Source organism: Balaenoptera physalus, assembly GCF_965194825.1.
Source record: "Balaenoptera physalus genome assembly, chromosome: 8".
Taxonomy (NCBI): Eukaryota; Metazoa; Chordata; class Mammalia; order Artiodactyla; family Balaenopteridae; genus Balaenoptera; species Balaenoptera physalus.
Genome location: NC_138887.1, coordinates 63,993,785 through 64,018,735, shown reverse-complemented (window position 1 = coordinate 64,018,735; position 24,951 = coordinate 63,993,785). Strand labels below are relative to the sequence as shown.

Here is a 24,951-nt window from a genome sequence, read left to right as displayed (position 1 = left end):
TAAAGATGAAGTAAGTGAAGCTCTGAAACATGCCATGGGGTAGACAGACCAGGGCCTGTGACTGGACTTCTGAGAGGAAAGGCTTGCACTTTCCTGTCCCAACCTTTTGTAGGAATGAGGAGACCAGAAATAGCAAATTGGTTCCGTGAAACATCTCCGCCTCAGACTTGGTCTCAGTCTCAGTCAGATTCAGCCACTGTCTAGAGGTGGAGGGAATGTTCTACACAGAATTTACACTGAAAATGGAAGGTCCAATATTAGAACAATCATATTATCTTAGCTTAAATTTACTCTTTGGCAAAGTCAAGCTTGTCAAGTTGTCCTAAGATATTTTCTAAGATCTATTATGAAAAGTAATCCTCATTCTAGCCTCGTTCATCTCCCCTGCAACACAAAAAGCTACAAATGAATCACCTAATTCCATCACTTTTTAAAGACAGTCTCTTTCAGTAAACATGGAAATGAGAATAAATTCCAGAATTATCCTCCTTCATCCCATTAAATCACATTTTCAAACAAAACTGGTTTGGCTTTTAAAAGTCTTTGAATGTAAAATTTCACAACCAACTTTTCTTTGGCAGAGAGAGCTCTGTAAGGACTAATGAGCTCCAGACAGCTTTGGGGGTGGTCAGCGGGTGCTCCATGGGTTCTGTAAAGTCCCACCTTGGGTTTCCTCTTTTAATGATGTCCAAAATAGACCCATTCATCTATTTTTAAACTTTCTAAAATTAGCAAGAGAAAAACAGAGTAGCAAGCCAGAGCCATAGGCTACTTCCTTACCTCAGTTATTAGCCTGACAAAATAAATGACTTTCCATTAAACTGCAGTGACAGCAAAGGAGGAAGGTTTAGAGGTCAACAGCTCCTGTGATACATATCCCTAAATGTAGCAGTTCTCTAGGGACTGTTGGAATTAACTGCTGACAAGCTAATTGCTCTTATTACCTAATTAACCAAGTCTTGCTTCATTAGTAGCTTGTCGCAATTGGACAACATTTTCAAGGATATAAAGATCTACCCAATAATAATTAGTAAACAACTGAAATGAAACCAGCCTCCACTTGTTGACAAGATTAATTGAATAATTATTGTTTCATTGAGGAGAAAAAGAGCAAGGAAATGTAGCTAGGGAAACTGCGCCAGTCTTTCCTTGGGCACAATTTCCTCGGAGACACATGAAAGCTTTCTATTAAGAAGTGCTGCTGAATCTGATCTACCCAAAGAATCCCAACATGGAATGTAATATTGAATTTGTTATGATTTATTGGGTTTTAACTATTTTTTCAATAAAGGGTACTTTTTCATATATACACTTAACATCTGTATATATCATTTAAAACACTAACCATATGGATAGATTTTAAACAGGTATCTAACAGATGCTCTACACAAATATAACTTTGCATAAACTAATTGATGCGGTGAAGCAAATTGTATGCTAAAACAACTTTTGGCAAATATTTCAGAACAGTGTGTTTGGTTTAGTTTGACTTAACAGCTGTGATTTTTTAAATTGTTCAACTGATTCTTGAGTACCGAGTGCAAAAGACAAAAATTTACAACAAACTTCCATGAAAATTCTTTTTTTGTGTGGCATAATTAAGCGCTTGTGTGGATTTTGAAGTCTGAAAATTGGTGACTGGACGGTCCGTGATTTCTTTGTACTTGAGCCTGTTTTTTTCTTGTCAAAAATGATTTCAAGCACACAGCTCAAACTGTCGGTAAAAAAGAGCCCTGGCTGTCTCAGACAGGATAGTTCTCTCTGGAGACTTGATAGACTGTTAGTAAAAACCCATTTTAAAAGGTCTGGAAATTTGCCGACCCCTGTATCAGTGGGAAATAATATCTCCCGGATGACTACGGGGATGTCTACCTGTCTTACTACAGGAGGAAGAGGGGAATCTAACACTTTCTTCCAAAATAGGCTGACATTACTGGGCAAGCTTGAAAGCCGAGGGGAAGCTTGAGCAGGGAATCTAGAATTTGGGTGTTCAACCACCTCCAAGTGACAACTTTATGAAGCTTACCTAAGGGGAATTTACTTTATCCCAACAAGTTATACTAAGGCAAGGAAATGGTGACAATGTTAATCCGAACAGTGGCAGCAGCCATTTAATAAGCAACTGGTAGTGCTAAGGACGGTACATGCATTATTCCATTGAATCCATGCAAGAATCCTGCAAGTTTTCTCTTCTCCCCAGTTTGTAAATGAGGAAACTGAGGTCAGAAAAGCCAGGTATCCTTTAAAAAGTCATACAGCTGCTGAATGGAGGAAGTAGGAATTGTTTGGTGAGAATGTCAGCCAAAAGACGATCTATGAGAATCAAGGTTATATAGAATATAGATGACCTAGAATCAAACAGTATGATCTGGGGAGAAGAAAAAAAATCAAGGGGGCAGGGAGGGATAAATAAGGAGTTTGGGATTAGCAGATACAAACTACTATATATAAAATAGATGAACACAGGACTTCCCTGGTGGCACAGTGGTTAAGAATCCACCTGCCAATGCAGGGGACACAAGTTTGATCCCTGGTCGGGGAAGATCCCACATGCTGCGGAGCAACTAAGCCCATGCGCCACAACTACTGAGCCTGTGTTCTAGAACCTGTGAACCACAACTACTAAGCCCACGTGCTGCAACTACTGAAGCCCACATGCTCTAGGACCCGCGTGCCACAACTACTGAGCCCGTGTGCTGCAGCTACTGAAGCCCACGTGCCTAAAGCCCGTGTTTTGCAACAAGAGAAGCCACCGCATTGAGAAGCCAGCACGCCGCAATGAAGAGTAGCTCTGGCTCGCCGCAACTAGAGAAAGCCCGCACGTAACCAAAAATAAATAAAATAAATAAAATAAAATAAAATGAAATAGATGAACAACAAGGTCCTACTGTATAGCACAGGGAACTATATTCAATATCTTGTAGTAACCTATAATGGAAAAGAGTATGAAAAAGAATATATATATAAAACTGAATCATTTTGCTGTGTACCAGAAACTAACACAACATATAAAATGTTTTTTATAAACATTTTAAAAAATTTATTTATTTTTAAATTTTTAAATTTTATTTAATTTATTTTTTTATACAGCAGGTTCTTATTAGTCATCAATTTTATACACATCAGTGTATACACGTCAATCCCAATCGCCCAATTCAGCACACCACCATCCCCACCCCCCCACGGCTTTCCCCCCTTGGTGTCCGTACGTTTGTTCTCTACATCTGTGTCTCAACTTCTGCTCTGCAAACTAGTGTACCATTTTTCTAGGTTCCACATACATGTGTCAATATATGATATTTGTTTTTCTCTTTCTGACTTACTTCACTCTGTACGACAGTCTCTAGATCCAACCACATCTCAACAAATGACCCAATTTCGTTCCTTTTTATGGCTGAGTAATATTCCATTGTGTATATGTACCACAACTTCTTTATCCATTTGTCTGTCGATGGGCATTTCGGTGGCTTCCATGACCTGGCTATTGTAAATAGTGCTGCAATGAACACTGGGGTGCATGTGTCTTTTTTTTTTATTTTAACATCTTTATTGGAGTATAATTGCTTTACAATGGTGTGTTAGTTTCTGCTTTATAACAAAGTGAATCAGTTATACATATACATATGTTCCCATATCTCTTCCCTTTTGCGTCTCCCTCCCTCCCACCCTCCCTATCCCACCCCTCTAGGTGGTCACAAAGCACCGAGCTGATCTCCCTGTGCTATGCAGCTGCTTCCCACTAGCTATCTATTTTACATGTGGTAGTGTATATATGTCCATGCCACTCTCTCACTTTGTCACAGCTTACCCTTCCCCCTCCCCATATGCTCAAGTACATCCTCTAGTAGGTCTGTGTCTTTATTTCCATCTTGCCCCTAGGCTCTTCATGACTTTTTTTTTTTTTCTTAGATTCCATATATATGTGTTAGCATACGGTATTTGTTTTTCTCTTTCTGACTTACTTCACTCTGTATGACAGACTCTAGGTCCATCCACCTCACTACAAATAACTCAATTTCGTTTCTTTTTATGGCTGAGTAATATTCCATTGTATATATGTGCCACATCTTCTTTATCCATTCATCTGTTGATGGACATTTAGGTTGCTTCCATGTCCTGGCTATTGTAAATAGAGCTGCAATGAACATTGTGGAACATGACTCTTTTTGAATTATGGTTTTCTCAGGGTATATGCCCAGTAGTGGGATTGCTGGGTCGTATGGTAGTTCTATTTTTAGTTTTTAAGGGACCTCCATACTGTTCTCCATAGTGGCAGCATCAATTTACATTCCCACCAACAGTGCAAGAGGGTTCCCTTTTCTCCACACCCTCTCCAGCATTTATTGTTTGTAGAGTTTTTGATGATGGCCATTCTGACTGGTGTGAGATGATATCTCATTGTAGTTTTGATTTGCATTTCTCTAATGATTAATGATGTTGAGCATTCTTTCATGTGTTTGTTGGCAATCTGTATATCTTCTTTGGAGAAATGTCTATTTAGGTCTTCTGCCCATTTTTGGATTGGGTTTGTTTTTTAGATATTGAGCTTCATGAGCTGCTTGTAAATTTTGGAGATTAATCCTTTGTCAGTTGCTTCGTTTGCAAATATTTTCTACCATTCTGAGGGCTGTCTTTTCGACTTGTTTATGGTTTCCTTTGCTGTGCAAAAGCTTTTAAGTTTCATTAGGTCCCATTTGTTTATTTTTGTTTTTATTTCCATTTCTCTAGGAGGTGGGTCAAAAAGGATCTTGCTGTGATTTATGTCATAGAGTGTTCTGCCTATGCTTTCCTCTAAGAGTCTGATAGTGTCTGGCCTTACATTTAGGTCTTTAATCCATTTTGAGTTTATTTTTGTGTATGGTGTTAGGGAGTGTTCTAATTTCATACTTTTACATGTAGCTGTCCAGTTTTCCCAGCACCACTTATTGAAGAGGCTGTCTTTTCTCCATTGTATATTCTTGCCTCCTTTATCAAAGATAAGGTGACCATATGTGCATGGGTTTATCTCTGGGCTTTCTATCCTGTTCCATTATAAACATTTTATATGTTTATATATATACAACAAACAAAATCAACTATATTTCAATTAAAAAAAAATCAGTTCATCTGGGCTAGTGCATTGCAATTCACATCTCACTGAGAAGCTATGTTGGTCATGGACCCAGGGCTTAAATTTGTGCTCACTAGGAACTGAGAAGTGCTTGGGATATCTTTTCTTTGTCTACACTAATCTCCATTCTCAGATGGAAGAGCCTGCCCGGCTTCTACATTAAGAGCAGCAATGGCAGTGGTTCAAGGCAGCCTCAAAGACAAGTAGAAGCTGAATTTCAGTAGACGGAGCCCCAACTGTTAGAGCAAAGCTTAAAAGGGGTGAGGGACAGAAAAAATTGTTGCTGGCAGGAAAGTCCATGTGCTGGAGAGGAAAGAACAATAGACTGGGAATCAGGATACCTGGGTTCATCCTGGCCTTGCCCCTCTGACTAACCCCGGGGAAATCATTTCAGAGCCATGTGATTCTCAGCCCAGGTGGAACCAGATGACTCTCTCTCAGTAGCTGATTTTAGTCAACACAAGTATGGGAGGGCAACAGGCACTTAGCTGAGGAAGTTAAAGGACTACCATGCAAAGGTCAATCCTACACAGTAAAGACTGCTTTTGTCCCCAAATGCCAATAACATCTTCACTGAGAAACACTGAGCCCAACCTCCAGTTTCTCCATTTGTACATGCAGGGAGTGGCATTTCCATCTTGAAGTCCTTACTAAGAAAGGCAGGTCAATGCAGCAGGTGGGCTTCTGGTGGGGCTTTGCGCCATGACCAGAGTACATCCAAGTGGCTCTGTTTTACATCTTGGGTTTCGGGGTGAGCCTTCATTTGAGGAAAGGATTCTCTGATTTAAAAAAAAGTTTGAAAATCAGTGGATTAGAAGACCGTTAAGCTGCTTTCTATTGTGGGTATTTGTGAGTAGAGGAAACTTGAGGCCGAAAATGAGAAATAGGAGTTCTAATGGGAAAAGGAGTCAAGCCTGATAAGATCTGGGAGAACAAATGACCTGGCCCAGCTGCACACTGAGTCTTTGATTGGCTGACAACCCCATGGGTCACAGCCTTAGCGTGGTTTGACATCACCCTGTCAAATGCAGATACAATCTCACTGGATTAGTGTCTAGAACTGGAAGATCCTCCCTCTCCTCATTGTAATAGGATTCGGAGAAATTCTTGTTATAAGTGCACCTCTGTTACAAAAAGTTTTATGCAAATCAAAATTTAAAAGTTGAAATTCATGTTCAGTGCAAAGTAGGAGCTTGCAGTAATTCTCCCCTGGAAAGTGGAGAATCTTTCTTTAGTGCATGTAATTACCTGCTAGCTGCTTTATCTATTTATATTGTATTTCCTTAAAGTGGTGGATGGTCATGTTACTTATGAAAGCCCACGCATTGCTGGGTTGCCCTTCGAATAGTTCATTCCAAACAGACTACCTAAAGGGGAATATGTCTTTTATTTTTCCTCAGAAACACTTCAGAAAAGAGAACTAAGAAAATGGAAAGTGACCTTGAAAATGGATAAATGTAAGAAATGAGTGAAAAGTTTTTATTATCTACAAGACAATATCTTTCTCTCTCTCTGTCTCTCTTTTTTCCTTTCTTGTGGTAATTCTTCTCAGTAATAGGATATGAATTATCAAAATGTCATATAAAATTGATCATATGTTCTGTCTCTTGCAGCTCTCCAACAGAACCGAGGAAACTAATTCCATTTAGAGGCTGGAGTGTTATACTAGCAGTCATTGTTTGTAGGTGAAAGTTTAAAAGACCACACTGCACAGAATAATGTAAATAAAGAAACAGACATAAATAGAAAACGCCCATCTATGCAAGCACAGGAAAGTATTAAGGGTTTGGTGTCTCTCAGAGCACTCTGTATATGGTGCTCCGTGAGGAACTGTAAGGCAGGTGAAATGTTACATGCTGTCCTTGTTTATGATCCTACTAGGGAAACAAGATGTAGCCACATAGAAGAGATAAGAAACACCACAAGGTGGGGTATTATCATTCAGTACATTTATTGAATACCTCCTAGGGGCAGCATGATATGCTTGGAAGTAAGAAGTAGTACTACCAATGTGGCTTAGAGGCACCCATGGCAGGATCTGAGTTTGGTCATGCTGGTCACATGGTGAGGATGTGGTTGTACCTCAGAGAGCAAGCTGCAGGTAATAGAAGAGGCAGTTACATGCTGGGCTCTGCTCCCTCGCTCCTATCTGGAAAGTTCCTTCCATCATTCACATCCTTCCTCAACCCTACATTTCTTGATACAACCAGACAAGAAATGCATGTGGGAGAGGGACCAAGTTCCAAGTGCCTAGGATGACTGCTAGTGTTCTTCATGTCCCCCAGGTTTCCAAGACTTTCACAGGGAGGGAATGTCGAGTATGACACAAAGCCTCTGCATGGCCAAGCCTGTGCAGTCTGCCCTATTGTTCTCAGCTTTGGACAAACTCAAGTTCTTTTGGCTTGTGAGCTGATTGCAGCATGGCCACCCCAGGGGCATGTGTTAGAGCCTGTTAGTTTGTCCCTGGTTGCCTCATCAACTACCTAGTGTTTGACCCTTTTGGGACCTAACACAGGTGCTCTGAGAAGTTGAATTTTGCACTAATATTCTTGTTCTTTATACAGAGAGCAGAGAGGCACACAAGTCTTTCCTCTGTCCTGGAAAGACGTGAAATAAGACAGAGTCAATAGTTGCATTTTCAGGGAAATCCATACAGTATAACCTCCCCAGGCTCCCAGAAGGGCAATCTCCCTTATCAGCTCAGTAAGCCCAAGATTGTGTGTTCCAGCATTAGAGCTTTTTCCATTTAACTTAAGACTCTACTCTTGGTCAAAATGAAGAAGATTTAGGAAGCGGTTACAAATCTTACAAAAAGAAATAACATGTGAAGACTTGGCTTTACTGTGAGACTGTATTTATCAGTTATTCATACCTTAGCAAGAACTATTTACTCTTTCTTCTTAGAGCAGGTTTCCCTTCCACCCTTTCTCTCATACACACACACGCACATGTACACACACACACACACTTTAGTTTGGCTGATGGGGTACTCATTGCATGGCTACCAACTCTTCTCACGACCACCTTCACCTCCTGAATCCAAATGAGACATTCCCTGTGCATTCTTTCTGTCAGGACAGGAGGGACAAAGCCAAAAAGCACAGGATAACCTTGGCCTGTGAGACTTGTTGAAGTTGCCTTCGTACTTTCCAGCTGCAGAATATGTCTGCTTGGTTCCTAAGATGCTGAATGAGCTGGAAATCACAAAGAGAAGTCTAAGGATTGGGAACTCCAAATGGACATTTTGACTTCTGCAGTGTTTTCCAAGATATGTTTTATTTGTGTGACATTGTTCAGAAAATTATATTTCTGTTGACAATTGCATGGAAATATTTGTAAAATTTAACAATGAAATTGATTGGTTTTAATGGCATACACACCCCCATGTCCCTGGGAGCCTGTTCTCTCAGCAAAAGTATTGTTGAAACATGGGGCATGTTTCCAAAAGGAGTGCTAGACAGTGCTAGAACTTGCAACAGAAGCTAGATAGATCAAACTAGTGTGTGTTAATGGTTAATTTGCCTCTCAGCGTGTGCACGCACACACACACACACACACACACACACACACACACCCCTTTATGTATTGGGTTAATTTACTTATAGCACCTTAGCTAGATCTTGCTTTTTCATCAGATTCTTGCTGTAACTGCTAGCTGGGTTCCCAGGACCTGTGGGAGCCCCATTAGCTGCCTTTACATAGCTTCCACACAGCAGGCCAATCTATTATTTTATCAGCATCATTCAACCTCACAAAAAGATCTGTTTCTATGTGGGCAGATACTCTAAGTGCTGATTTCAGACCAAGGCCTGCTGCACTGTTAGACTTTTCTCTCCATACGCCTGAATGCAGAGCCCCAGAAATTAGGAGATGAATGGAAATGCAAACACACCTCAGCTCCAGCAGATGAAATAACTGCTTCACAACTTTCATTTGCACAGAGGTCAAAAACAAAGACTGAAAGTGGGCCCTCAGTGAAGAAATATAAGTGTGTTATAAAATATGCTTTTGCTATAATAGGAGGAATAAGCTGGATTGACACAAGCAGATTTTGTCCTCACTGATCTTTTTTTTTTAAATTCACATTTATCATCTGGCAGAGAGCAGCATGCACTTGGTTATGTCATGCTTTCCGATTGATTTCTAGCTTTTGAATAGATTTTAATTAAAAATTTTTTTTCATGGATTCTTGACTTCTTTGCTTGGTGACCACTCTTTGGTAGAACTTATAATTAGGTAACTACGGATTCTAATAACTTGAGCTCACAGAATAGATGTCGACTGTATACGTTCTTAATTGTTTGAATATGCTTCCCTCTATCCAGATCAGCTTAACCTGTTGCTGAAGGGCCCTGGGGTGGGGATTAGGGAGGTGAGGGGGTGGGGAGTGAGAAGGCTAGCAGCCTTCAGCTTTTTCCTCATTCTAGCACCCTGAAGTGGAAGGAGCTGTGGTTTAGGAGGGCGAGTTCACTTCCTAACAAGCCCAGATGTCTCCAACTGTTCGCAGATTTCTTTCTTTAGAATGTGGATACTTGATGCTTCTTTATTCTGGCCAATTTAAGGGCAAAAATATGAGGTCACCTTTTCATGTTGCAAAATTATTTGGGAATCTTTTCATTTCTCTATTTTAAAAAATCAGAACATTTTAAATAGCATTAAATATACTCGTTCCTGAGAGTTTTGCTAGAAATTGCTTTTAACAGTTTTTGGTATGGTGCTTTTTATGGGAGAAAGTCTTATTCTTGGTCCTCTTTTTCAACTTCCTTCTATAGTTAAGCTATTAATTTATTAATATTCTTCATCCCCTCTAAACTTTTTCTTTTTCTTGATGTATAGGTCACATATAGAAAAGTGCAGGGCTTCCCTGGTGGCGCAGTGGTTGAGAATCTGTCTGCCAATGCAGGGGACACGGGTTCGAGACCTGGTCTGGGAAGATTCCACATGCCGCGGAGCAATTAGGCTCATGAGCCACAATTACTGAGCCTGCGCATCTGGAGCTTGTGCTCCGCAACAAGAGAGGCTGCGATAGTGAGAGGCCCGCGCGCTGCGATGAAGAGTGGCCCCCACTTGCCACAACTAGAGAAAGCCCTCGCACAGAAACGAAGACCCAACACAGCCAAAAATAAATAAAATAATTAATAAAAAATAAAAATAAAGGAATTCCTTTAAAAAAAAAAAAAGAAAGAAAAGTGCAAAGATCTTAAGCATACAGGTTGATGACTTTTACATATGTATAAACACAGGGAAGCACCACAGAGAATAAGAAACAGATATTTCCAGCACGCCAGTAGGCTTCCTCATTCCTCTCCCCAAAGTAACCATTATTCTAATCACTATCATATATCAATATATCTGTTTTGTTTGTTCTCAAACTTTTATAGATGGAATCATCCAGCATGTGCTCATTTGTGTCTGGCTTCTTTTGCTCATTAGGTTTCTGAGATTCATCTACTGGCATGTAAAAAGTTGTTTGCAAATATATAAAGAGTTACTGAATATATTATCTTTCTATCAAATCTGAGGAAAATAGTTGAGTAGAGACTGTAACCAAAATGGAATTAATCAGAAGAGAGGATTCAAGATAAGGAAAGATGAAGACGACATAGGGAGGGGCAAAGGAGGATAAAGTATTTTCCCATCTATCTAACTGTATAATCATTATACATAATGCAAGGGCTAAGACAATGATCCTGGAATAGAGGACATGTACTGCAAAATATAATGCTAGTCTGGAACTAAACAAAGTACTAAATCTCTGTACAACCTAGGCAGAAACAGGAGGAAAGGAAGAGAAAAAAAAACATGGGAAAAGACTCATTTGGGAGGGGGAAAATAGTGTCAAAAGAAAATGTATTCTAAAGAGCATTTCTTTAAAGAAAGGAGTAAAGACATGAAAGATCAATGCCTTGTTGGTGAGAAAACAGTTGGTATCTACTTTTGTGTAATAGTTGAGTAAAAGGTGCTTGCTTATGACCTCCAGGAAAGGGAAAGTGAATATTTATGAATTGAAAAATTACAATGGCATTTTTATTTATTTATTTTTATATTATTTTTAAAATATTTATTTATCTATTTATTTATTTTTTGGCTTAGTCTGGTCTTAGTTGTGGCACACGGGATCTTTCCTTGCAGCATGCAAGCTTCTCTCTAGTTGAGGCATGCAGGCTCCAGAGCGCATGGGCTCTGTAACTGTGGCTCATGGGCTCCATAGCGTGTGGGCTCTGTAGTTGTGGTGCGTGGGCTTAGTTGCTCCACAGCATGTGGGATCTTAGTTCCTCGACCAGGGATCAAACCCATGTTGGAAGGTGGATTCTCAACCACTGGACCACCAGGGAAGTCCCTAATGGCATTTTTAAATAACAGGAGATTGTGGAGGGAGGGAATAATTAAACAATAGAAAAAATCCAAAGACCAAAAAAAGTACAAATAAATAAAATAAAATGAAACAAATAAAATCAAGAATATGAGCTTTATGTAAATAGACTGAATTCTCCATTTACAAGCAGGCTAATTGGATGTACTGTTTACAAAAAATATCCAAAGAAAGTGACAGACTTCTGGTCCTAGTCAAGATGGAGTAAGCCTACCACAGTCTATCTCTTCCACTGATTCCAACTGAAAATCTGAATAGACTACAAAAAGCAATGAAGCAACTATCTGAAAAATTTGAGAAGTAACAATAGCAGACTTATGGGGAGGAAAATGAAGAATGACCAGTAAGGGTGAGTTTCCTGATATCTCCCCCCTCAACAAAATATTAACAAATAGAATCCAGCAACATATAAAAAGGATGTCACAATGAAGTGGGATTCATCTTGGGAGGGAAAGGCTAGTTCAACATTTCACAATCAATCAATGTAATTCACCATATTAACAGACTAAAAAAGTAAAACTGCATCATCGTCTCAAGAGATGCAGAAAAGGCCTTTGACAAAATTGAACATCCATTCATGATTAAAAAAAGGAAAACTCTCAGCAAAATGAGAATAGAAGGAAATGTCCTTAACCTCATAGAGAACAAGATATAAGTTTATTAAAATTCATTTAAAAAGAAATGGGAAATTTTAATGGAACAATTACATTAAAAGAAACTGAGAAGGTGACTAAATAGCACCCAATGACAAGATAATGGTTAAATTGTACTTAATTTTCTCAAGCTATTTAAAGGATTTTAGACCAGTATTTCTCAGTCCTAAAGACTCACTAAAATCACCTGTGGAGCTGTTTTTTAAAAATTTAATTAAATTAAAAATACTGTTTTCTGGTGAGTCCCAGACTACTTGAATCAGAATCTCTAAGAGACAGGCCTGAACATTAATATTTCTCTAAAGCTCCCCAGGTAATTCTAATGTGCAAACTAGGTTTGCCAACCATTGTTCCTGTCTACTGACAAAGATGACAAATATAGTTCCCAAATCATTTTATAAAACCAGCTACAATTTGATACCTCAAACCAATAAAGAAAGATAGAGACTAGTTGTTTATGGATATAGAAGAAAAAATTAAAATATTAAGATATAGGATCCAGTAATATATCAAAAGATACATTAACTTTGTTGGTGTAAATGAACCATTTGTTGATGTAATTAATTATATTAACTTAATCAAGGTAGAAAGACTATATTATCATATATATAAAGAAATTTGACATATTATCATATATAAAGAAATTTGATAATAAAGAACTCTGAATAAGCAGTCATTCTAAATAAAAAATTCTAAGATAGCAAGAGAAAAAATTATTTTTGTGTTATAAAAAACATTTACCAAAATCACTTAGATGGTGAAACATAGAGCCCATTTCAATTAAAACCAGTAAATAATGCAAGCTACTATCATTATTATTCAATATTGTCTTGAATATTCTATAGCAGTATTGCTCAATTTTTACTGTGTACATGAGTCACCTGGGGATCTTTAAAATGCAGCTTATGATTTAGTATGTCTAGGTATGGGGCTGAGATTCTTCATCTTTAATAAGCTCCTAGATGATGCCAATACTGTTGATTCCACACTTTCAGTAGCCAGATTATCAAATGCAATAAGACAAGAACATTGAATAATCAGTATAAATATTAGAAAAGGAAAATAAACTAGCTTTTTTTGCCAATTCTTTGAATTTATGTTTAGAAAATCCAAGAGACTATAGTAAAAATGCTAGTAAAATTTAACAAGATGCCTGAATATTTGATAAATACAAAAAAATAGCTTTTTTTCTGTGTTAGCAGTAAGCACCTAGAAATAGAAATGGGAAATATATCTCATTCTCAATGGAAACAATTAAAAATATCTGGGAATAAACTTAACAAGAATTGCACAAGACCCAATAAAGAAAACCTTATTGAATGACAAAAAAAGTAGATCTGTAGGTGTCAGGTTTAGAGTAGGAAGAAAATAGTAGGTTTTAAACATGTTGAGTGTGTGGTGCTGGTGGAATATTTGAGATATCAAGAGATATCAGATATTGAGATATCAGAGATATCAGATATCTAATATCTTGATATTAGAGATATCAAGTTGGCAGTGTGATATATGAGTCTTGTCTAAGAGACATGGATGGAGATGAAGGTTTTGAGGTTGTTAGCACTGTAGATCAGGAAAACTGGAAAGGTCCATAAATAGGTTTCAGGGTGTCCATGAACCTCCTAAAATGGTTTGGAAAAATTTCTGCTTGTGCACGTGTTTTTAGGGACAAGGCCCAGAATTTTCATCAGATTCTCAAATGGACTGATAACAAATGTAAAGACTGCTGATATTGATGGTGATTGAGGTTATAGGAATGGGTGAAATTAATCAGCAAAAATATGTAGAGTGAGAACATAACCAAGGATGAAGCCTTATAGTAGAACAACACTTGTAGGGCAGGTAGAGGAAGATACTGAGGAAGGGACAGGTATGTATTAGGAAAACCAGGAGAGTGTGATGTTATAAAAATTAATAGAGGACTTCCCTGGTGGCGCAGTGGTTAAGAATCCACCTGACAATGCAGGAGACACAGGTTCGAGCCCTGGTCCGGGAAGATCCCACATGCCGTGGAGCAACTAAGCCAGTGCGCCATAACTACTGAGCCCGCGCTCTAGAGCCTGTGAGCCACAACTACTGAGCCCGTGTGTCACAACTACTGAGCCTGCACTCTAGAGCCTGTGCTCCACAACAAGAGAAGCCACTACGATGAGAAGCCCGTGCACCGCAACGAAGAGTAGCCCCCACTCTCCGCAACTAGAGAAAGCCCGTGCACAGCAACCAAGACCCAGTGCAGCCAAAAATAAATAAATTTAAAAAAATTAATAGAAGAAAGTGTTCCAAGAAGGAGAAAGAGGTTCACAGAAATCAAGTAAGTTAAGAACAGAACCCCATCCACTGAATAGCAACAAGGAGGTCATTGGTAACTGGTAAGAGTAGTTGCAGTGGGTTGGTTAGAAAACTTAGCTGGAAGTCAAAGCATAAGTTTAAGGATCAGCCTCAGGAGGGGAAACTCTTCCACTGAGACAGAAAGAAGAAAAAGACAAGGGTAGATTTAGTTAGTCTTGTAGATCTGAGAGTGGGAAGCTAAAGAAATTCTCATAGGATTGTCTCTTCATTCTTCCTAAAGTAGGAGGTGAGGTCATGTCTTAAGAGCGAGATAGGAGGTTTGAGGCATGCTGCCTGAGAAGAATGATGAAGTTTTAAAATTATTACTAATATTTGATAAGAGGAGATTGCTGACTAGGAATATATGGTTTACAGGCAGTGCTAAAAACCAAGTGAAAATCAAAGATCTAGAATATGAAGGGATACCAATATGCACTGTCAACTTATATTTTCCAATACTGCCTGGTAGATCATAGAAGTTAAAGGTGGGGTTTCCTAGGATAGTGTGATGGGAGGATGTGGGGCAAGGTTGTTGAGAAGAGTATTATGAGAGGGGTGACATGATAGATCATGAGGTGTAGACTAAGTAAAAAATAAAGTAGAGACAGGAGAGAATTGAAGTCCAAGGACAGGCATAGCAGGGATGAGGGACTTTAAAGAGCTGAAAGTTAACTACTATACATGGATTTTAATTGGGATCTCTGGAAGAGACTTGGGGTAGAGAGGACCATTAGGATACAGAGGCCAAAAGCTTTGATTAAGACCATAACCAGGTGGGTGGTTAGTGGTTGATGGTTTAGGAGGAATTGATGATATGTTAAACAACATGAATCTCAAATGACAAACATATCTTTTAAACTTAAGGACAGGGAAATAATGGTTTGAAAAATGCACTGGTGAGTGAAAAGAATGCAAAACCCATGCCTTAGAGCTATGTAATATGGTATTTGGGAGAGAGCTATGGAATATGGCATATGGGAATATGGCCCTTGAAAGGGCCACCAAAGAAGTAGTGGCCTTGGGAGATGCACCAAATTTTAGTAAGGCAAGGAAGTATAGGAAGTGTTCTGTGTAGCAGCTGAGGGTAGAAGGGAGTCTGTTTACTCTGGAATAAGGTACATAGGGTTTTGCAGTGGGATGGTTTGGAAGGAAAGGAGGATAGAGGTTGGGTCAGAAGAGAAGAAGCACAGAGCACGAAGGAGTGAGCTGACTGGATAGCTGTCTGGATGTGTGTACATTTTGGGGTGGTGACCAGGGATGGTAGGAATAATAGGCACAGAATATTTTGGCCTCCACAGACCTGACAGAGTCTGCTTTAGAGTTGTATCAGCCATGAGTTGCTTTTTTTTGGGGGGGGGGGTATTTTTTTAAAAATTTTATTAAAAAAAATTTTTATAGAGCAGGTTCTTATTAGTTATCTATTTTATACATATTAGTGTATATAGGTCAATCCCAATCTCCCAATTCATCCTCCCCCACCGCTTTACCCTCTTGGTGTCCACGTTTGTTCTCTACATCTCTGTCTCTATTTCTGCCTTGCAAACTGGTTCATCTGTACCGGTTTTCTAGATTCCATATATATGTGTTAACATACGATATTTGTTTTTCTCTTTCTGATTTATTTCACTCTGTATGACAGTCTCTAGGTCCATCCACATCTCTAAAAATGACCCAATTTCGTTCCTTTTTATGGCTGAGTAATATTCCATTGTATATATGTACCACATCTTCTTTATCCATTAGTCTGTCGATGGGCATTTAGGTTGTTTCCATGACCTGGCTATTGTAAAGAGTGCTGCAATGAACTGTGGGGTGCATGTGTCTTTCTGAATTATGGTTTTCTCTGGGTATATGCCCAGTACTGGGATTGCTGGGTCATATGGTAATTCTATTTTTAGTTTTTTAAGGAACCTCCATACTGTTCTCCATAGTGGCTGTATCAATTTACATTCCCACCAAGAGTGCAAGAGGGATTGACATGGTCTGCTTTTTAAGATAATTTTTCTCTGACAGACCGTAGCTTGTTTTGTAGATCTTGAATCATTGTATACTTGCCTAGTATTTTCTTTAAATTATAAAGATGTCCTTTTAAGGCTGCCAGTTAACAGATTTTGACTAAGGACTCAAATTCTGAGTGTGAGATACAGGAATTTATAAAGTGATAATCAGACTGAGGATCTGACCTCATGGAGCCTATCGACTATATTCTACATGGGAATCTGTCACTAAATGTGTTAAATCCTATAGGAGTTTCCTACAATACATATTATGGAAGTGTATCATATGGTACTCAGCCTTGTGTGGGATGGGGAATGGTCTCCTCTAGCTTATGTAAAACAGGTGGTATAAAGAAGCAAGAAGAATATTTGTTCTTTAGACAGACTGACCTGAGGCCCAATTTATTACTCCATCATTATTTCTATGTAAACCTGAATAGGTTTTATTAAACTCTGAGGAAAGTCTTTTCATTTCTATATTGAAGATAGGTTATATCTTGCAGCATAGCAGTGAGTGCTAAGCAAGTTAATGTAAATATAGCAATAGGTATAGTAGTTAGCACATGGTAAATAATCTAAAGGTTAGTTCTCTCTTTTCCTAGAGAACTTCCGATAGGTACTTCATCAAATACTACTAAAGTTATAAATAAAGAAATGTATCCTATTATTATTCAAACTATCTCTTTGATATTATTATATTTAGCTTAGGAAATAATCTTACCCATTTAATTGACTGAATTTTTAAACTAAATTAAGCATATGGTGGAACATTATCTGATGAAGTTGGACTGGGAAATTAAAAAAAAATTTGTATGACTGCTACTCTGTTTTTCCTTTATAATATGAAAATCTTAGTAAAAAAAAATCTTTGTTTAGGATTGCCATGGGATTTGTTTCTATTTTTCACTTAAACTCTGTTGATTTGAGGGACCTTTAAGATGGCGGAGGAGTAAGACTTGGAGATCACCTTCTTCCCCACAAATACATCAAAAATACACCTACATGTGGAACAACTCCTACAGAACACCTACTGAATGCTGGCAGAAGACCTCAGATCCCAAAAGGCAAGAAACTCCCCACATACCTGGGTAGGGCAAAAGAAAAAAGAAAAATCACAGACAAAAGAATAGGGACAGGACTTGCCCCTCTGAGAGGGAGTTGTGAAGGAGGAAACATTTCCACATGCTAGGAAGCCCCTTCACTGGTGGAGACGGGGAGTGGCGGGGGGAAGATTCAGAGCCACGGAGAAGAGCGCAGCAACAGGGGTGCAGAGGGCAAAGTAGAGAATCCCACACAGAGGATTGGAGCCGACCAGCACTCACCAGCCTGAGAGGCTTGTCTGCTCACCCGCTGGGATGGGTGGGGGCTGGGAGCTGAGGCTTGGGTTTCAGAGGTCGGATCCCAGGGAGAGGACTGGGGTTGGCTGTGTGAACACAGCCTGAAGGGGGTTAGTGCGCCACAGCTAGCCAGAGGGAGTCTAGGAAAAAGTCTGGAACTGCCTGAGAGGCAAGAGACCATTGCTTGTGGGCGCTCGAGGAGAGGGGATTCAGAGCACCACCTAAACAAGCTCCAGAGATGGGCACAAGCCACGGATATCAGCACGGACACCAGAGACGGGCATGAAACACTAACGCTGCTGCTGCAGCCACCAAGAAACCTGTGTTCAAGTACAGGTCACTATCCACACCTCCCCTCCTGAAAGCCCGTGCAGCCCGCCACTGCCAGGGTCCCGTGATCCAGGGACAAATTCCACGGGAGAACACACGGTGCACCTCAGGCTGTTGCAATGTCACGCCGGCCTCTGCCGTCGAAGGCTCGCCCCACATTCCGTGCCCCTCCCTCACCTCCGGCATGAGTGAGCCAGAGCCCCTTAATCAGCTGCTACTTTAACCCCATCCTGTCTGGGCAGGGAACAGATGCCCTCAGGCGACCTACACGCAGAGATGGGGCCAAATCCAAGGCTGAACACCAGGAGCTGTGCGAATAAAGAAGAGAAAGGGAAATTTCTCCCAGCAGCCTCAGGAGCAGCAGATTAAATCTCCACAATCAACTTGGTATACCCTGCATCTGTGGAATACCTGAATAGACAATGAATCATCCCAAAACTGAGGTGGTGGACTTTGGGAGCAACTGTACACTTGGGGTTTGCTTTCTGCATCTAACTTGTTTCTGGTTTTATGTTTATCTTAGTTTAGCATTTACAGTTTATTATCATTGGTAGATTTGTTTATTGATTTGGTTGCTCTCTTCCTTTTTTTTCTATATATATATATATTTATTTTTTTCCTTTTTCTCTTTTTGTGAGTGTGTATGTGTATACCTCTTAGTGTGATTTTGTCTGTATATCTTTACTTTTACCATTTGTCCCAGGGATCTGTATGTCTGTTTTTTGGGGGTTTTTTTAGTATAGTTTTTAGCGCTTGTATCATTGGTGGATTTGTTTTTTGGTTTGGTTGCTCTCTTCTTTCTTTCTTTTTTTAATCATTTTTTAAATTTTAATAATTTATTTTTTATTTTAAAAACTTCATTTATTTATTTTGTTTTTCTCCCTTTTCTTCTGAGCCGTGTGGCTGACAGGGTCTTGGTGCTCCAGCCAGGTGTTAGGCCTGAGCCTCTGCGGTGGGAGAGCCGAGATCAGGACATTGGTCCACCAGAGACCTCCTGGCCCCATGTAATATCAAACAGCAAAAGCTCTCCCAGAGATCACCATCTCAATGCTAAGACCCAGTTCCACTCAACAACCAGCAAGCTATGGTGCTGGACACCCTATGCCAAACAACTAGCAAGACAGGAACACAACCCCACCCATTAGCAGAGAGGCTGCCTAAAATCATAATAAGGTCACAAACACCCCAAAACACACCACCGGATGTGGTCCTGCCCACCAGAAAGACAAGACCCAGCCTCATCCACCAGAACACAGACACCAGTCCCCTCCACCAGGAAGTCTACACAACCCACTAAACCAACCTTACTGACTAGGGGCAGACACCAAAAACAATGGGAACTACGAACCTACAGCCTGTGAAAAGAAGACCCCAAACACAGTAAGTTAAGCAAAATGAGAAGACAGAGAAATACACAGCAGATGAGGGAGCAAGGTAAAAACCCACCAGACCAAACAAATAAAGAGGAAATAGGCAGTCTACCTGAAAAAGAATTCATAGTAATGATAGTAAAGATTATCCAAAATCTTCAAAATAGAATGGAGAAAATAAAAGAAACATTTAACAACAACCTAGAAGAACTAAAGAGCAAACAAACAATGATGAACAACACAATAAATGAAATTAAACATTCTCTAGAAGGAATCAATAGCAGAATAACTGAGGTAGAAGAACAGATAAGTGACCTAGAGGATAAAATAGTGGAAATAACTACTGCAAAGCAGAATAAAGAAAAAAGAATGAAAAGAATTGAGGACAGTCTCAGAGACCTCTGGGACAATATTAAACGCATCAACATTCAAATTATAGGGGTCCCAGAAGAAGAAGAGGGGAAAAAAAGGGACTGAGAAAATATTTGAAGAGATTATAGTTGTAAACTTCCCTAATATGGGAAAAGAAATAGTCAATCAAGTCCAGGAAGCGCAGAGAGTCCAATACAAGATAAATACAAGGAGAAACACGCCAAGACACATATTAACCAAACTATAAAAATTAAATACAAAGAAAAAATATTAAAAGCAGCAAGGGAAAAGCAACTATTAACATACAAGGGAATCCCCATAAGGTTAACCGCTGATCTTTCAGCAGAAACTCTGCAAGCCAGAACGGAGTGGCAGGACATATTTAAAGTGAAGAAAGGGAAAAACCTACAACCAAGATTACTCTACCCAGCAAGGATCTCATTCAGATTCGATGGAGAAATTAAAACGTTTACAGACAAGCAAAGCTAAGAGAATTCAGCACCACCAAACCAGTTTTACAACAAATGCTAAAGGAACTTCTCTAGGCAGGAAACACAAGAGAAGGAAAAGGCCTACAAAAACAAACCCAAAACAATTAAGAAAATGGTAATAGGAATATTCATATCGAAAAGTACCTTAAATGTAAGTGGATTAAATGCTCCAACCGAAAGACATAGACTGGCTGAATGGATACAGAAACAAGACCCATCTATATGCTGTCTACAGGAGACCCACTTCAGACCTAGGGACACGTACTGATTGAAAGTCAGGGGATGGAAAAAGATATTCCATGCAAAGGGATATCAAAAGAAAGCTGGAGTAGCAATTCTCATATCAGACAAAATAGACTTTAAAATAAAGACTCTTACAAGAGACAAAGAAGGACACTACATCATGATCAAGAGATCAATCCAGGAAGAAGATATAACAATTGTAAATATTTACACACCCAACATAGGAGCACCTCAATACATAAGGCAAATGCTAACAGCCATAAAAGGGGAAATCGACAGTAACACAATCATAGTAGGGAACTTTAACACGCCACTTTCACCAATGGACGGAGCATCCAAAATGAAAATAAATAAGGAAACACAAGCTTTAAATGACACATTAAACAAGATGGGCTTAACTGATATTTATAGGACATTCCATCCAAAAACAACAGAATACAATTTCTTCTCAAGTGCTCATGGAATAATCTCCAGGATAGATCATATCTTGGGTCACAAATCAAGCCTTGGTAAATTTAAGAAAACTGAAATCATATCAAGGATCTTTTCTGACCACAAGGCTGAGACTAGATATCAATTACAAGAAAAAATCTGTAAAAAATACAAACACATGGAGGCTAAGCAATACACTACTAAATAACCAAGAATCACTGAAGAAATTAAAAAATACCTAGAAACAAATGACAATAAAAACACGAGAGCCAAAAACCTATGGAATGCAGCAAAAGAAGTTCTAAGAGGGAAGTTTATAGCAATACAATCCTACCTCAAGAAACAAGAAACTTCTCAAATGAACAACCTAACCTTACATCTAAAGCAATTAGAGAAAGAAAAACAAAAAATCCCCAAAGTTAGCAGAAGGAAAGAAATCATAAAAATCAGATCAGAAATAAATGAAAAAGAAATGAAGGAAACAATAGCTAAGATCAATAAAACTAAAGGCTGGTTCTTTGAGAGATAAACAAAATTGATAAACCATTAGCCAGACTCATCAAGAAAAAAAGGGGGAAGACTCAATTCAGTAGAATTAGAAATGAAAAAGGAGAAGTAACAACTGACACTGCAGAAATACAAAGGATCACGAGAGATTACTACAAGCAACTATATGCCAATAAAATGGACAACCTGGAAGAAATGGACAAATTCTTAGAAAAGCACAACCTCCTGAGACTGAACCAGGGACAAATAGAAAATATAAACAGACCAATCACAAGCACTGAAATTCAGACTGTGATTAAAAATCTTCCAACAAACAAAAGCCCAGGACCAGATGGCTTCACAGCCGAATTCTATCAAACATTTAGAGAAGAGCTAACACCTATCCTTCTCAAACTCTTCCAAAATATAGCAGAGGGAGGAACACTCCCAAACTCATTCTATGAGGCCACTATCACCCTGATACCAAAACCAGACAAAAATGTCACAAAAAAAGAAAAATAGGGACCAATATCACTAATGGACATAGATGCAAAAATCGTCAACAAAACTACTAGCAAATAGAATCCAACAGCACATGAAAAGGATCATACACCATGATCAAGAGGGGTTTATCCCAGGAATGCAATGATTCTTCATTATATGCAAATCAATCAATGTGATAAACCATAGTAACAAACTGAAGGAGAAAAACAATATGATCATCTCAATAGATGCAGAAAAAGCTTTCAACAAAATTCAACACCCATTTATGATAAAAATCCTCCAGAAAGTAGGCATAAAGGGAACTTACCTCAACATAATAAAGGCCATATATGACAAACCCACAGCCAATATCATTCTCAATGGTGAAAAACTGAAACCATTTCCACTCAGATCAGGAATAAGACAAGGTTGCCCACTCTCACCACTATTATTCAACATAGTTTTGGAAGTTTTAGCCACAGCAATCAGTGATGAAAAGAACTGAAAGGAATGCAAATTGGAAAAGAAGAAGTAAAACTGTCACTGTTTGCAGATGACATGATACTATACATAGAGAATCCTAAAGATGGTACCAGAAAACTACTAGTGGTAATCAATGAATTTGGTAAAGTAGCAGGATACAAAATTAACACACAGAAATATCTTGCATTCCTATACACTCATGATGAAAAATCTGAAAGAGAAATTATGGAAACACTCCCATTTACCACTACAACAAAATGCATAAAATACCTAGGAATAAACCTACCTAGGGAGACAAAAGACCTGTATGCAGAAAACTATAAGACACTGATGAAAGAAATTAAAGATGATACAAACAGATGGAGCGACATACCATGTTCTTGGATTGGAAGAACCAACATTGTGAAAATGACTATACTACCCAAAAGCAATCTACAGAATCAATGCAATCCCTATCAAACTACCAATGGCATTTTTCACAGAACTAGAACAAAAAATTGCACAATTTGTATGGAGACATAAAAGACCCTGAATAGCCAAAGCAATCTTGAGAAAGAAAAATGGAGTAGGAGGAATCAGGCTCCCAGACTTCAGATTATACTACAAAGCTACAGTAATCAAAACAGTATGGTACTGGCACAAAAACAGAAATATAGATCAATGGAACAGGATAGAAAGCCCAGAGATAAACCCACGCACATATGGTCACCTTATTTTTGATAAAGGAGGCAAGAACATCCAATGGAGAAAAGACAGCCTCTTCAATAAGTGGCACTGAGGAAACTGGACAGCTACATGTAAAAGAATGAAATTAGAACACTCTCTAATAACACCATACACAAAAATAAACTCAATATGGATTAAAGACCTAAATGTAAGGCCAGACACTACCAAACTCTTAGAGGAAAACATAGGCAGCACACTCTATGACATAAATCACAGCAAGATTCTTTTTGACCCACTTCCTAGAGAAATGGAAATAAAAACAAAAGTAAACAAATAGGACCTAATGAAACCTAAAACCTTTTGCACAGCAAAGGAAACCATAAAGAAGATGAAAAGACAACCCTCAGAATGGGTGAAAATATTTGCAAACAAACAACTGACACAGGATTAATCTCCAAAATATACAAGCAGCTCATGCAGCTCAAAATCAAACAAACAAACAACCCAATCCAAAAATGGCAGAAGATCTAAATAGACATTTCTCCAAAGAAGATATACAGATTGCCAACAAACACATGAAAGGATGCTCAACATCACTAATCATTAAAGAAATGCAAGTCAAAACTACAATGAGGTATCACCTCACACCAGTCAGAATGGCCATTATCAAAAAATCTACAAACAGTAAATGCTGGAGAGGGTGTGAAGAAAAGGGAACCCTCTTGCACTGTTGGTGGGAATGTAAATTGATGCAGCCACTATGGAGAACAGTATGGAGGTTCCTTAAAATACTAAAAATAGAACTACCATACGACCCAGCAATTCCACTACTGGCCATATACCCTGAGAAAACCATAATTCAAAAAGAGTCATGTTCCACAATGTTCATTGCAGCTCTATGTACAATAGCCAGGACATGGAAGCTACCTAAGTGTCCATCGACAGATGAATGGATAAAGAAGATGTGGCACATATATGCAATGGAATATTACTCAGCCATAAAAAGAAACGAAACTGAGTTATTTTAGTGAGGTGGATGGACCTAGAGACTGCCATACAGAGTGAAGTAAGTGAGAAAGAGAAAAAGAAATACCGTATGCTAACAGATATAAATGGAATCAAAAACAAAAAAAGGTTCTGAAGAACCTAGGGGCTGGACAGGAATAAAGATGCAGACGTAGAGAACGGACTTGAGGACAAGGGGAGGGGGAAGGGTAAGCTGGGACAAAGTGAGAGAGTGGCATGGACATATATACACTACCAAATGTAAAATAGATAGCTAGTGGGAAGCAGCAGCATAGCACAGGGAGATCAGCTCGGTGCTTTGTGTCCACCTAGAGGGGTGGGATAGGGAGGGTGGGAGCGAGACGCAAGAGAGAGGAGATGTGGGGATACATGTATACATATAGCTGATTCACTTTGTTATACACAAGCAACTAATACAACATTGTAAAGAAATTATACTCCAGTAAAGGTGTTTAAAAAAAAAACTCTGTTCATTTTGCCTATATCCATATGTATCTCATTAGTGACACATGTAAGTGTAAAGATGACCCAACATTTACCAGTAGTTGCATTTGAAAGCTTCCAATGTTTTCCAAGGGAAAGTCAGACAACCATTGTTATTCAGCACCCAGTGTAAGTCAAGAACACGAAAGTTAAGTGTTAGAAGACAAAGTTATTCCCTTCAGTATTTCACCATCTTAAACCTTAGGCTAAACAAAACCCCCATCGAAACAGTAGATCAATTCGTTTTTCTTGAGTACAAAGTAATATTAGTGGTCCTGGAAGTGGCCCCCA

At 38.9% G+C, this 24,951-nt stretch overlaps 1 protein-coding gene and 1 long non-coding RNA gene across 3 annotated transcripts in view; one reads left to right on the top strand and one right to left on the bottom strand.

The window, feature by feature from the left end:
* The window catches only part of LOC309665599, a 75,118-nt gene extending 50,953 nt beyond the window's left edge, over positions 1-24,165 (top strand). For both annotated transcript variants that reach the window (XR_014266560.1, XR_014266561.1), the window contains one exon: positions 17,386-24,165. This is a non-coding gene — a long non-coding RNA (uncharacterized lncRNA). The remainder of the gene's footprint in view (positions 1-17,385) is intronic.
* Positions 1-24,951, bottom strand: part of SEM1 (SEM1 26S proteasome subunit) — a 294,022-nt gene that overhangs the window by 25,701 nt on the left and 243,370 nt on the right. The gene's annotated exons all lie outside the window — the stretch shown is intronic.